Source organism: Plecotus auritus (genome assembly GCF_963455305.1).
Source record: "Plecotus auritus genome assembly, chromosome: 3".
Lineage (NCBI taxonomy): Eukaryota > Metazoa > Chordata > Mammalia > Chiroptera > Vespertilionidae > Plecotus > Plecotus auritus.
The window spans coordinates 35,828,647-35,843,885 of NC_137772.1; positions in this window are offsets into that span (position 1 = coordinate 35,828,647).

Consider the following 15,239-nt stretch of genomic DNA (forward strand, 5'->3'; position numbering starts at 1 on the left):
TGCAGAATTAAATCCTCTATTTCAAATAACAATTTGTTATGTTTTGTAAAAGCAGAAACAGTAATAGTATATGACTTAAAGATTTATTTATTAACGTGTATGCACTTAGCCAAGAATCTGAAAAAATCGGAAGTACAAGGGCTACAGTGTAGATCAGAAATGAGGCCATTGGATGACATTGTTTTTATTGTTGGTCAACGTGAAAATGTAAGGAATTAAGTAAATTCTGAAAAGATAAATCAAGGAAAAGTTGGAGGGAGATCAATCTATTCCAGTCATGGAAATAAATAGCATAGATGCAAATTAGAACTGAGCATCCCAGGAACACTGGGAATGGTAAAAAATAGGTAGTTCCATCCCTCAAATTAGCAAACACTCTAAGAAGGAAAAAACTAATGTACATAAGTAATATAATAAATAGAGAGGAGATGGTATTCAGAAAAGTGTTGTTTGAGCTGAGGATAATAGTATCTGTGTTACTAATAATGAATAACTATATTAAATAATAGTTAATAATTCAAATTGGAATACTGGCATGTGTTTTTAATACTCTACGTATGTCTTTAAAATACAACCATATCGCTGCCTTTTGCACTGGTGTCCTTTATTGAATTGCATGAAAATTCTACCACAAACCAACTGTGAGAAAACAGAACAGCTATAACTGCCCCAATTTACAGGTAAAGGTATGAGGAACCATAGAAGCATGGCAGCTGTATTGCATAAGTCCAGAAGGGACCATTCCTATTGTAGTTGTCACATGACTTCTGCAGACAGCAGAGATGGTGAATGACAGCTGAATCTTTTTGGCAAAGTTTCAGAACATGGACAGAGTCACACGGGCATTTTTACCAATTGAGTGGCCTTGGTGCCGATGTTTATTATCATTATCATCATTTATTTTCTTTGTACCTTGGTTTCCTAATCTTCCAAATGGGATAGTAGTATTTGTTTTACACATGTGTTGGGAGGATTAATGAGGTATATATGCAAAACACTTAGTACAAAATAGACATTCAATAAATAGTTGCAGATACAAAGAATTTATTATATAAGAACCAATGTCTTGATTTCTAGGTGAGAACTCATTCTTATTTTTTAACATAGACTGATTCCATATAGTTTTATCATTTAAACAAATATTTTATGTGTAAACACACATACACACACTCACATAATAAACACATTATACATTTACACAATCTCTAATACACATAACTTTAAAAAAAGAACGATGGAATTTGCATAGTAATCTTTACTGAATAACAAAGACTTTGCTGTTGTAATAGCTTAAATATTATTTCATTTTTTTGAAGTAGTCTAATTATGAGTTATATAAGTTACTTTTATCAAATTACGTTTAAACTAAAATTTGTAATAAGCATCAGAATTAGTATGTAAAAAAATGTTTTCTTTCAGAACTATATGACAATGGTTTTAGCTTTGTTTTGAAAATTTCCTCAAGTTTAATTTACTTAAATTAGAGATAATAACATAAAAATGTTAACTTCCAAAAAGAATCATTGTCAGAGCAGGGGGGAAGAGGAAGTTTCATCTTTAAAATGTGACTCTTAGCTTTGATATTATAAGTTTTCAATAAATAATCTTTTCCAAAAGAAGTTCAATCAGATGAAAAAGAACCCAAGATGTGTATGATTAAAAAGTATCAGCAGCCTAATCCATCAATGTGTATTCAGGATATTTCTAATACACCCATATGTAAATCCTTTCCAGATTTTCCACACTCTTCCCATTGGCTAAGGAGCACAGCATTTTTTCATTATTTTGTTTTCCCCTTTATTTATGTCTTGGTTTAGTCAGTCAACAAATATTTATTGAGCAAATAGTAATAACAATATACACCAGAGACTGGGAAAAGTATGTCTTGGCTTTGGAGGATTTTAATATGTGTGTAAGCTAAGACACATAAATATGCAAGACACAAGGCACAACATGGTATCAATAAGTTTTGGGAAGAGGGAAAGAGCTTCCAGCAGATGTCATCTAGGAAGCTTGCTGGAGAAGGAGCAGCTGGACTGAGTGGGACCAGCAAAGGTGGGTGAGAGGGTATGCCAGGTGCAGGTAAGTCATATGAACGGAGCCATACTGTGGGACAAGGAAAATAACATCATAAAAGTTTTTGAGAATTGAATTTAGAGCTATTTGTAATAAATCATTCATTTTGTCAATATTTGGGGGTTCCATATATAGTATGTGCCAGGCATTGTTCTCTGCACTGACAGTACAACCCCACATAAAACACACACAAATTTCTGCCTTCATAGAATTTACATTCTATGGTGGTGGGGAGGGGTCATAGACAACAAAATAAATACATAATATTTATTCTATATGTGTATAGTGTGTTTTATGATGACTGAATATTTTAAATAGGGTGCCAGGGATGGGATCACTAAAATGATATTTGAATAACAACCAACCAGCAAGAAGTGAGGTAGCAAGTCCTACTGATAGATGAGGAAGGAACATCCTAGGTGAAAAGAGCAAGTGCAAGGGCCCTGAGTTGGGAACATGCCTGGAGTGTTGGAAGAACAGCAAGGGGGCTGGCATGGCTGGAGAGGAGTGAGCAAGAGCCAGATGAGGAGGAGAAGAGGTCAGGAATGTGGAGGCATTAGCATCAGAGCTTGAAGAGGCAGACTATTTTTGAGGCTCTGGCTTTCACTTGAATTGGTATGGGGAGTCTCAGAGGATTGTGCCGAGGAGACTTGATCTGTCTGGATAATAGACATTATCATAATCATCTGGCTCATCTATAGAGTGCGCATTCTAGGGGGCAAGGGTGAAAGCCAGGCCAAGAGCCAGGAGACTGTCAGGATGTCCAGCAAGTGATCATGGTGGCTGGGACCAGAGTAGTATGAGTGAAGGTGATGAAGAGCGGTCAGGTACCTGCATACTTTGAAAGTAAAGTTCACAGGATCTGCCAATGTGGTGTGAGGCAAATAGAGACATAAAGATGACTCCAGGGTGTTTGACTGAAGCAATTGAAAAGAAGTTGTCATGAATTGGAATGGGAGAACTGTAGAAGAGGCAGATCTTAAAAGGAGGTGGGTGGTCAGAAATAAAACTGTTATGTTGCCTACTTGATTTGATTTAGTGATTCAGTTTTTCAGAATTATTTGTTAATTCTGCTTAATAATTGTGCCTTTATACTGGTATAAAGTCACACAAACCTATAAAATAAGACTGCTTTATAAACTGATAGTTAAGAGCTTTACTTCTTCAAAGAACCTAATGTTGTCAGTGTTAACTATTTTATTTTATGTTGGTTGTTTTCTTTTTAACATGGCATAGAAGAGACTAAAATAGTTGGGCAACAAAGATGGGTATATACATTAAGGTAAGCTGTTTAGCCAAAGCAGTCTAAGGGAATTCCATGGTGCCAAAGAAATTAGAGGAGTTCACACCAGTCTCGTCAAAATGCCCCTTCAAACTCCTATATATCCAAAGTTATCCTAAACTGAAGAAAGAGAAAGAAGAATGACTTTAAATGAGAAAAATAAATTATCCATTCCACTCCACCCACACCTAAGAATATCTTAAGTATCAATTCTGAATCCAGTATTTCAAATTATGACAAGATAAGTTAGGAAGGGTGGCCCTAAAATTTCATAACATGCCATCCTATATAATAAAAGAGTAATATGCAAATTGACCATACCCTCACCTACTACACCCACAAGCCACGCCCACCAACCAATCAGGAGTGAGTATGCAGATTAATCCAACCAAGATGGCTGTGGCCACGAAGAGAGCAGGAGGTTTGAGTTGCCCCCGGTGATGGAGGAAGCCAGGTTTCTGCAGCCCTGGCCTGCCTTGGCCTCCGCTTAAGGCTACAAACTTTCAATTATAGAAGGTAAATAAATCTCAACAAAAATGGCTGCGGCCATGGAGCAAGCAAAAGGCTTGGCTCCGCTCAAGGCTACAAAGTTTCAATTATAAAAGATAAATAAATCCCAGATACCAGGGCCTCCACTTGGGTTGCCAGGGGGCGTGGCCGGCCTGCAAACCACCACAGGCCCCTCACCCAGGCCACCCCACGCTCCAAGGGAACCCCCATCCTGATCCGGGACATCCTTCAGGGCAAACCAGCTGGCCCCCACCTGTGTACCAGGCCTCTATCCTATCTAATAAAAGAGTAATACGCAGATTGACCATCACTCCAACACACAAGACGGCTGCCCCCATTTGGTCAAAGATAAATGATCCCATGTGGACACAAGATGGCCACCACAAAATGGCCAGTAGGGGAGGGCAGTTGGGAGGGACAAAGCCTGCAAGGGAGGGCAGTTGTGGGCAATCAGGCCAACAGGAACATGCAGTTAGGGGTGACTGGGTCGGCATAGGAGGGCAGTTGGGGGCCACCAGGCCTGCAAGGGAGGACTGTCGGGGGGGACCCAGGGTGACAGGGGAGGGCAGTTAGGGATTACTGGGCCTGCAGGGAGGGCAGTTGTGGGGGACCAGACCTGCTGGGGAGAGCAGTTGAGGCGGACCAGTCCTACAGATGAGGGCAGTTGGGTGAGACCAGTCCTGCAGAGGAGGGAAGTTGGGGGAGACCAGGTCTGTAGGGGAGGACAGTTAGGGGTGACCAGGCCAGCAGGGGAGGGCAGTTAGAGGTAATCGGGCCGGCAGGGGAGCAGTGATGTGTCGATCTGGCTGGCAGGGGAGTGGTCAGGGGGTGATCAGGCTGGCAGGCAGAAGCGGTTTGGGGCAATCAGGCAGGTAAGCAGGCGAGCGGTTGGAGGCCAGCAGTCCTGGATTGTGAGAGGGTACAGGCTGGGCTGAGGGACACACACCCTCCCCCATGCACAAATTTTGTGCACGGGGCCTCTAGTATTATAATAAAGAGCTGTTCCATTAATATCAACAACTGAGAAAAACTGAAGAAACCTGCCAAGTACATGAAAATCTAAGGGGTGAGATGTCATATCATACTTTCTGTGCTAATCTATAGGACATGAATTTAAATGCCTTTTTTCTGTTTTATAAGTGGTCAAGCATTTAATTAATGGTTTGCTTTTTAAGCAATATTGAACTTGCATAAAGAAATGTGTGCTTCTAGAAGAAAGCTTTACAATATTTGATGGTCAGTTTTTTAAATAGTGCAACTAAAACTTTCATTTTGTAGAGTTAAATTATTAGTGTTACAGTAACTATTATCACCTACATTTCATGTATCCTCAGGTTTGTTCTATTAAACATCTAAAACAACATTATTTAAAACATTATATACCCTCTCTTTAAATTTAACATGCTTAATTATTTTATTCCTGAAACTTTTATCTTTTAATAGGAAATAATTGTTTAATTCATATTCAATGTCCTGCATATAGGGCTTTTCTAAATGAAGAATAGAAACTTACAAAAAAAGGTGTGGTTAGATGAAGGGCTTCCTAAAGCTCATTTGCCTTTTATGGGTTTGGCCTCAGGAAAAACAAAAACCAAACAGCTTTTAGTCCATTAATTGCAAATTGTTGATGCCAGCAGCAGTTTAACTTTACAAAGTTGTTTCAGAAAGAAAGAAAGAAGAAAAAGGGAGGGAATAAAGGAATAAGGGGGGTGGGAGTTAGGGAGTATGGGAAGAAGGAGAAAGCAAAGAAAGAAAATTGGAGAGAGAAAAATGGAAATTAAACTAATAGAATTGTTTTTAAATCAAAATGGAGTGATGCCTTGGTGAACAGATAGTTCCAAGTTCAGGAGTACTTTCCATTCTTGCTTTTGGTTTCTCCCACCCCAATCTATATGCTGAAGACCTAACCCCTAAAATGATAGCCATAAGAGATAGGGAAGTAATTAGGTTTAGATGAGGTCATGAGGGTGGGGCCCCAGGGATGGGAGTAGTGCCCTTGTAAGAAGAGGAAGATAGACCCAAGATCTTTCTCTTCACCAGGTGAACACACAGTGAGGAGGTAGCTATCTACAAGCCTGGAAGAAGAGCCTCACCAGAACCCAGCCACGCTGGCACCATGATCTCAGACTTCCGGCTTCCGGAATTATGAGAAACTAGAGGCACGGTGCACGAAATTCATGCACTGGGAGAGGGGTGTCCCTCAGCCCAGCCTGCACCCTCTCCAATCTGAGACCCTTTGGGGGATGTACGACTACTAGTTAGGTCCCAACAGTTGGACATCCCTCTCACAATCCAGGACTGCTGGCTCCCAACCGCTCACCTGACTGCCTGCCTGATTACCCCCTAACCACTCCCCTGCCAGCCTGATCAACACCTAACTGCTCCCCTGCCAGCCCGATCACCCTCAACTGCCCTCCCCTGCCAATCTGGTTGCCCCTAACTGCCCTCCCCTGCTGGCCTGGTTGCTCCTAACTGCCCTCCCTTGCTGGCCTGATCACCCACAACTACCCTCCCCTGCTGGCCATCTTGTGGTGGCCATCTTTGACCACATGGGTGTGGCCATCTTGTGCAAGGGTGTGAGGGTCAATTTTCATATTACCTCTTTATTATATAGGATAATTGTCTGCTGTTTAAACCCCTCCCAATCTATGGTTTTTTGTTACAACAGCCTAAGTTGACTAAGATACTTTTCTTATCCCACCACTACACATCATATCTGAAGGCCCACTCCACTGTTCCTGCCCAGTGTTTGCTATGCTGTGTGTGGAGTTTAGAAGGGCTGCATTCTGACCTCAGAGCATGCAGACCAGACATGGAGAGGAGTGAGTTTTATTTACTCTTGTTGGTACTTCTGCTCCTATAGCACAGAAAAGTATGCCCAAATAAAGCCTCATAAGCAAAGCAAGAAGGCCAAAGAAAGCAATTTCATCCAACATCCTTCCTGCAAATGTCAAACAAAAGGTGGTTAGTTTACCAATCTTTAGAGTGTTCTCCTGAAATAAACCATAAAATGAACATTCTTCACATTCTGCATTGCTGCTTGGAATGTGTATTAATTGTTTCTACCAAACAAAACCTAACATTCAGACTTAATTTTCACCATGAATTCTGATCTGTGAGCATGTAACTCTAAGCATTAACTTCCAAGTATGTTCTTAAATGAAGTATTTCACACCTTTATCCTCCAATGTTTTGCTGCCAACCCAGGGCAGCTTTAATTTTGGAAATTTGTATTTTAAACTATAGTAGTCGCAATCCAAACATATTGATTGTGTTAGGCTAAATAACAGTAATAGCAGAAAATAGACACATTCCTCTCCTGAAAATTGGATGAATGTTATTACCTTATTTATACAATCTTGACACCATGAGGGTGACATTATAGGACAGTTGTATTTATCTGGCAGTTCTTATTATCTAAAACATATGCTGCTTTCTTAATTTTACATTTTAAAAGAGTTAATTGAATAGAATTCAATTTACACTATATTATATATAATAACTGTTACTATATATAACTAGTAACAGTTTCTTTAAATGTAAACAAATATGTCCATCAATTTCTTTCACACAAGTAATGACAAACAACAGGGGATGTATAAGGTTTGTATAGCCTGAAACTTAACAATTTTTATACCTTCTTTAGTAAAAAAAAATACAAAATGATGAATATCTCATTGCTAGGGCCCTTGCAGTTCCTTGAATGGGGTCTCATGCAAGTTACACAAGCTGAAGCATGATCATTAGCTATACAGTGATTTGCACACCTCTGATATAGGTCACAGTCAAGAAATGTAGCTGGCCTGGTTGGGATCCATATTCATTCAGTGTCAGCCTTCCATCCCATTGTCCACTCACACATCTCACAACAAAGGAGAGCCCAGTTAACAGCTGACTTCGATGCTATACCCTCCCTGCACATACCTTAGTCTCTCCTTGCAGTGCTCAAGCTCAGTCACTGCTGTTGAATTTGTTTTTCTGTTCCTAACTGTGATTTCACATCCAGGCAAGCCTGTCCTGTGGACATGTGACAGTTACAGTCCTGCGGACCGACCACTCCACCACATACAATGTGGCTGATGACTTGCCCCTGGAGGCAGCCTGTTCTCTTTGTTTCCGTGTTTCCCCATCCTCCTGAATTTCCACATATTTCTTTATCCTTTGCTGATGTGATTTCCTCAATTAGTGCATTTTAAAGGCATGATCTGGTTTAATCCCAGGACTTATTCAAACTCCCTGACCTGATTTCTACCCAAACCTGTCTTCTGAGTTCTAGACCCAACTATATAAATGGAACATTTTGCTTATGTCACAAGTTTCTCAAGCTGGATGTGTCCAATTTGAACTCCTAACCCTCTTCTCAAAACCTAGTGAATGGCACTGCCATTGATGCATTTGCTTAAGTCAGACCCCAAGGAATCAATTCAACAATCTGTCTCCACTCTATCCTTTTCCAATCACCACTTGCGTACTGTGGATTCTCTTGAATTCATTCACATCTCTGCATCCTCATCACCTCACACTAGTCTAAGTTTTGATGATCATGTAGACTGATTCTTTAAAATACTAGTATTGTCTTTTTTTTACTTTATCAAATGCCCTTTTGACTTTTACTTAAATTTAATAGAAATGGAAGGCTTTTCAAATTCAAATGCTATCTCTTACATTCTTCTCTATTGCTCAAATATATTTTCCAGTATAATTAGTTTTGGACTCTCAAGAGATGACTTTACAATAATCCAGACAGGAAATGATGCTATTAAGGAAGACATGAACACTTTCAACAACCAAGGACAAAGCCGTAAACTTATTGGCCTCTGAACCCATTTTTAGTTTTTCATTTTGTTACATTAGAAGTTAAAACCTCCTCTGAACCAGAACTCCTCCTGTGATCTGGATTCCATTCCTTCCCTTCTTTAATATCTAAAACATATGCTGCATTTTTAACTTGATAATTTAAAAGTTAATTGAATAGAACTAAATTTACACTATATTATATATAACAAAGACATGCTTAACAGTTGGTGTGATTATTGTTGTTATTTCCAGCACCTGCATTGATTGTTCAGCATCTCCAACTCTACCGACCCTTTCCCATCAATGGTTCAGCATAATTGTCTTTTCCATCATTAACACCATTCTCCTTTGCTGAATCTCCTTACGACTTCAGCTTAAATTTCCTCTAACTAGTGGAGCTTGTCACTTGAATATCTGCCAGTAAGTCTAACTCTGATGTCCCTAAATAAGCTCATCCTCTTTCTTTTCTCTTGATCCCAAATTTTGGTGACAAGCACCACCATCTATGAAGATGCTCAAGCAAGATTTCTTTCTAATCAAATCCCCATCAATTATACCACCTACATTTTTTGAGCTTGTCTTTTCTCCCCATGTCCACTTGGACATTGACAGTGTTCATCTGCTCTAATGTTCACTATCACCTCCCACCAGTATTCCTGCAACTCTTTCAAATTGTTCTCTCTAGTCCTAGTATTTCTTCCTTCTAATACATTCTCCGTATTGCAACGGGATTGTTTTTCAATGCAAATCTGATCATGCCATTCTTCTGCTTAAAACCCCACAATGGAAAAAAACAAACAAATGCAAACTACTTAACTTGTCTAATGAGGCCAGTAAAGTCTGGTTCCTGCCACCTCTCCAGCCTCATTCCCCAGCATTCTTCCCTTATATTTTGTGTTGTAGCCATGCTGACCATCTCTACATACCTAGACACTCCAGGTCATTCCCTCTGATGCACAGCCCCTCCTCATGAGCTTTTCCTTTTCCTCAGGGCTCAGATTCCCAGGGCTGTGATTAATTCTGAAGTCTAAGTTAGTTATGCCTCTTTATAGCATCTTTCACAACCTCTATTGAATCTTACTACCATAGTGTGCTATATTCCCTATTGGTTTATTTGTAGGCTATATATGCCTTAAGGATAGGACCAAAGATTGCACTGTTTAATTTGCATTCTTAGTGCTGAGTTCAGTGTCTATCCCCCATTAGATGGGCAAGTTATTTATTACATCCCTGAATTCTAAATGGGGATAATGTTGGTACCTACCTCTTTCAGTGTCATGAGAATTGAGTAAACTGTTACCTATGAAGCACTTGGAATAGCACCTGGCCCATAGTACATGCTCAATAAATGTTAGTGGTTGTGATTTCATGAATGAGCAAGTAATTGCTCTGACTAAAGAAACTTCTTGCTCTGGGACTCAATTTTGCTCAATACTTCCTGTATAGAAAAAAAACTATAAATATTGAGTATTCGTATTTTTAACTGAACTAATATTGAATCATGTAGACTTATATGAGAGGTGAGAACTACTAGTAGACAAATTAGAGGGTGGAAGAGGAGCAGCACAATGTCCAAGACCTCAACACATTTCATGCACTCACTAATATAATGTAGGAATGCCAAGGATAAAAATAATGATATAGATTGTTATGGAAATCTGTGGGAGGTAATGCTTGTAGAAAAGGTCAGGTCAGATATTAGTGAATGTATGAAAAATTTAAATTTGAAAGAAAAACATTACAATCAAAATGTATTTCACCTGGAAAAGACAAAGTACATCAAGTTACTTTACAAATTCATCAGGATAATTGATTCTTATGTAGAAAAAATAATGTTTCCATAAAAATCATACATTACTATAGGGGCTACCTAAGGCACAAGGCACATTGAGGCCAATGGAAAAGTCATACAGTATGAAATTTGAGAATTCATTGGTAAATTTATATTTTAAAAAAGATGCAGTAGAGCTTTATGCAAAGCTTTCTCTCTCTGAAATTGCAATTAGTGTTACCTAACTAAAAGGATTATGGCTTGAATCAACTTGAATAATTTCAGTCATAATATCTATAGTCCACATCCTGGAAACTAGCACTTGAGAGTCACATCTGGGTTCATGTTTTTTGTTTGTGCGAGTTTAACTGTGAATCTAACTTAAAGAACTTCTGTCAGTCTCTCAGCTCTTCATTTTAAACATGTCAGTGTGAAATACAGGGATAAATATGTTTGTATTTCCTATTGTGATTTTTCCTCAATATACTCTACACTCCACTGATCAGGATAGTGTGTTTCAGATCATAAATACCTGAGGAAAATATGTAAATCCCAACTCTTATGTACAGAAATGCACACACGAGAGCACTTAATTGATATTATTGATGATAATAATGGCTAACAACAGGGGTTTTCAACTCAGCACTATTGACATTTTGGATAGTCGCTTGTTGTGGGGGGCTGTCCTGTGCATTGTAGGATGTTGACAGTACCCCTGGCCTCTATCCTCTAGGTTCCAGTTACACCCTTTCCCAGTTTTGGCAACCAAAAATATCTTTGGACATTGTCAAATGTCTCCCTGGGAGAGTGGGGGGGGGGGGAAATCACCCCCAGTTGAGAACCACTACTCTGAATAAACGCAGCTTGTCATAAAAGCAACCATAGCAAGGAAAGGATGTAGGCCCACATCACATTTCATATAATCTTGGTGTTCCAGGACAGTGAGATATACACAAGCCATAGATTCTGCCTAAAATCTGAAAAATTATTCACGAGATTCAAAATTATTAGACAGCCTTCTATTTTCAAAACTCCTACAAGGAGGCAATTGAGAATTCATGTCCCAGTGGTACTAGACTTAAAAGAGCCTGGTGAGGTCATAGGTAGAATAAGCTTTACATAAATCAACAGTGTTATGATTGACTGCCAAACCAAAGCCAATGTGATCTTCAGCTGAATTGAGTTGCATAATTTATTACATGATGGATTTAATTGTCTGCACTTTAAGATCATTTTTGGAATATCCTGAGAATACATTTTAAGAATATCTAGGTATGTATTGGGAAATGCTCATGGACTTGTAAATGATCAGAGAAATCATTTACTTCAATACAGAATAAACTGTCTTTGGAGGTTTGAGATGCTTCAATCAGTAATACTGAAATTCAAGCATATACCTAATGACTATATATAAGGATATTATAGAAAACCTTAAGTTTTACATGCACAATAAACTTGAATATTGATGCTTCTTCTAATCCTGGGGGCTGTGATTCCTTAAACTAATAATACACTTTTTTCTTCTCTCTTGCCCATTTAAGATCAGGATGTAAAAATTGAGGCGATGGGTCTCCTTAGCCTCCAGTGGAAAATGAACCATAATTGCACTTGGTATTTAGGTTTCATATGCATATGGATGACTCACTACCCCTTTACAAACTTCTGCTCATGAATATCAAGCCCCTTGGTTTACATAACTTGGCTTCTGCAGATATGAAGAATGTGTTTCTAACCAAATAAATTATTAACTATTCTGCTCTAATACCACAGAATTTATCTTTTCTAAATAGCTTTAGTCTTTGTTACTAGTACACCATTATTTGTACAGCTTGGGTCTATCCATGAGAAGGTCATCACTGAGAGTGTGACTGGACAGAATTGAAGTTTTCCATCAATAAAGCCATTCTAATTTGAGTGACTTGTGAAGAAACCCTCAATAAAAAATTCCATAATTATCTCCTAGCACTTGCATGCCTTATTTCTAGAGTCAACTTATGCATAAACAGGGTCTTCTTACTCATTTATATCTCAAGCATTAGGTTTAATTCCCTTGTGATCTCAAAGTGGCTCAGTGCCATCGAGTTGGTGGGTTCTTGCTGTATGAAATAATTTCAGGATATGATGTTAAAAATGTAACTTTTTATTTGTTTCTGATTCAATCTGGAGATGGCTAACATGCATAAGTCAACATTTCTTCCAGAAAACACACAACTTTCCAAATATTTGTAATTCCCTTTGTTTAAATACCACCCATGCTCTTTTGCATAGTCCCAACCTTTACATTCTAAAACAGGTTCTCTACCACATAAAATATCAAGTTTCCTCTCACTCCAAAGCCAAACACAATTTTAGGACAAAAATATTCTATAAATAAAATTTTCTGAGATAAACCTGCCATGAAGGGGGTCTCATCAGTTTTTTAGGTGGTCCCATTATTGTGGATAATTTTCATTGATCCTTTCTCAAGAAGTTCCTTCAGTTTGTCTTATATAAAAGGATTTGCTTGCTTGACTCAGTACTTTTGCCGAATTTGGTAGATAGCGTTGAAGTTGTAAATTGAGATATTTGTTTCTATTATCACCACTAACTGTGAATCCTTTCATTTCTGTCTCAGATGTTTCCTTCCTGTAAAATGAGCTCTCTGGTCCAAGCAAGGATATGATTAAAATCAGTAAATACACATCTAAGAGTTTTCAAAGATACTAGACAAATAGTGACACAATTATATTGCTTTCACAACTTAACATGAAGCCCTAGAAATCAGATGCTTATGGATGCAGAAGCTAATAAAGGCCTGTGAAAATAAAAAAATAAAAATAAAAAAAAGCATGACCTTTTTTATTCTTTGAGGCAGTGGGGGAAAATGTCTTATTATTCCTTCCTGTATCTAGAATGCATACATATGCAGTTGTAAATCTGCTTATATGTCTGCAATTTTTTTAAGCTATGACCCTGTGAAGAAGTTACTATCAGCCTGATGGGAGGAAGAGATCCAGGAAATGTGTCCCTCAATGTTCATAGGCTATTAGCTGAATAAGATTAATCCACTCACAATGTTCTCCAAGGTTCTCATTCATTTTTCAGTCAGTCTTCAGTCCATTCAACAAGTACTTACTAAGGATTAATTAGACACCACCTCTGTTCAACTCTGGCTTCAACTGCATCTGGATGGACAGATTCCTCTTTGCTGACAGCTTCCTACCCCAGCTGGCCCTGTATGACACTCAGCTTTTTTGTCTTTGAGCTTTCCAAAGTATGGAAGCTCACCCCAGCCTGGGCATTTAAAAAGTGGTACAGCCCTAACCGGTTTGGCTCAGTGGATAGAGCATCGGCCTGCAGACTCAATGGTGCCAGGTTCAATTCCAGTCAAGGGCATGTACCTTGGTTGTGGGCACATCCCCAGTAGGGGGTGTGCAGGAGGCAGCTGATTGATGTTTCTCTCTCATCGATGGTTTTAACTCTCCCTCTCCCTTCCTCACTGTAAAAAATCAATAAAATATATTTTAAAAAATAAAATAAATAAAAAGTGGTACAATACTATTTCAGGATAACCATTACGAGTGGGTAGAGAGATGGGTAGATAAACGTTCCAGCCTTTCTTCCTGCATAGGAGAGTTCTGAGCTACATGCAATCCAGTTTCTCAGAGAGTCTCAAGAGTACTTAACCCCAGTTGCTCCCAGTGATAAACCAGTTCAATAATTCACCCTTCATTGGTGTTTTTCCTTCCCTACTTCATTCCCCATGCCCTTACTCCTGGAATCATCTTCCAAATAGACCACCTACACTCAAGGCCTTTACCAGGTTCTCTTCGTGGCTGAACTCAAACTAAGCCAATTTGCCAGATCATTTCAGTTCAGTACACTTTTATTGGCTAATAATTCTATGCTAAAAGATATGCTAGGCTTTAAAGATAAGCAACACAATTACAAATTCTCCTGAATTCAAGGAATAATAGCTTTTAAATTTTTTTGAGCAAGCAAGACAAATAGACACATCATCACAATAGAATATTATAGTTACTATAAAAATAGCAAAGGTTTATGAGAACTCAGAGGAGGGAACAACAAATTCTTTGTGGGGTGGAAGCAGTGGAAAGAGAACCTGAAGCTTCCAGAAGAGATGTTTAAACTGATGTCAGATGTATCAAACAATAGTGTGCTACACAAAAACCAAAGGAAAAGCAGAGTAATCTGAACACAGATGAAAAGTGTGAAATAGCCCTGGCCGGTGTAGCTCAGTGGGTTGGAGCATTGTCCTGTATACTGGGTTCAATTCCTGGTCAGGGCACATACCTAGGTTTTGGAGTTGATCCCAGTTGGGCTTGTATGGGAGACAATGGATCTCTCTCTCTCTCTCTCTCTCTCTCTCTCTTTCTCTCTCTCTCTCATCAATAAACATATCCTTGGGTGAGGATTGAAATAAATAAATAAATAAATAAATAAATAAATAAATAAATAAATAAATAAAATATTTATTCCGTTGGCACTAGGCACAGAGCATTTGCTACATGCCATGCCTCCTGCTCGGCGCTGGGAACATGTCAGTGAAGAAACAGCTTTTTGTAGGAAATGTCAGGGCTTACCACTCTACAGGACCACAAGCACTCCATTGATTATCCACTATGCTGTGAACATCCTGACAATAGGGACTACATTTCGTTGTGTTTTTTTTTCTTTAATGTCACGCAGAATTTATGAAACCCTTCTATTTCTAAAGTTTCACTCTATGTGTACATCATTCTTTAAGCAGCCTTATTTCTTGAGCCAGTTTGAGGAGTGATTTCACGCAGAGATGAAGGAACT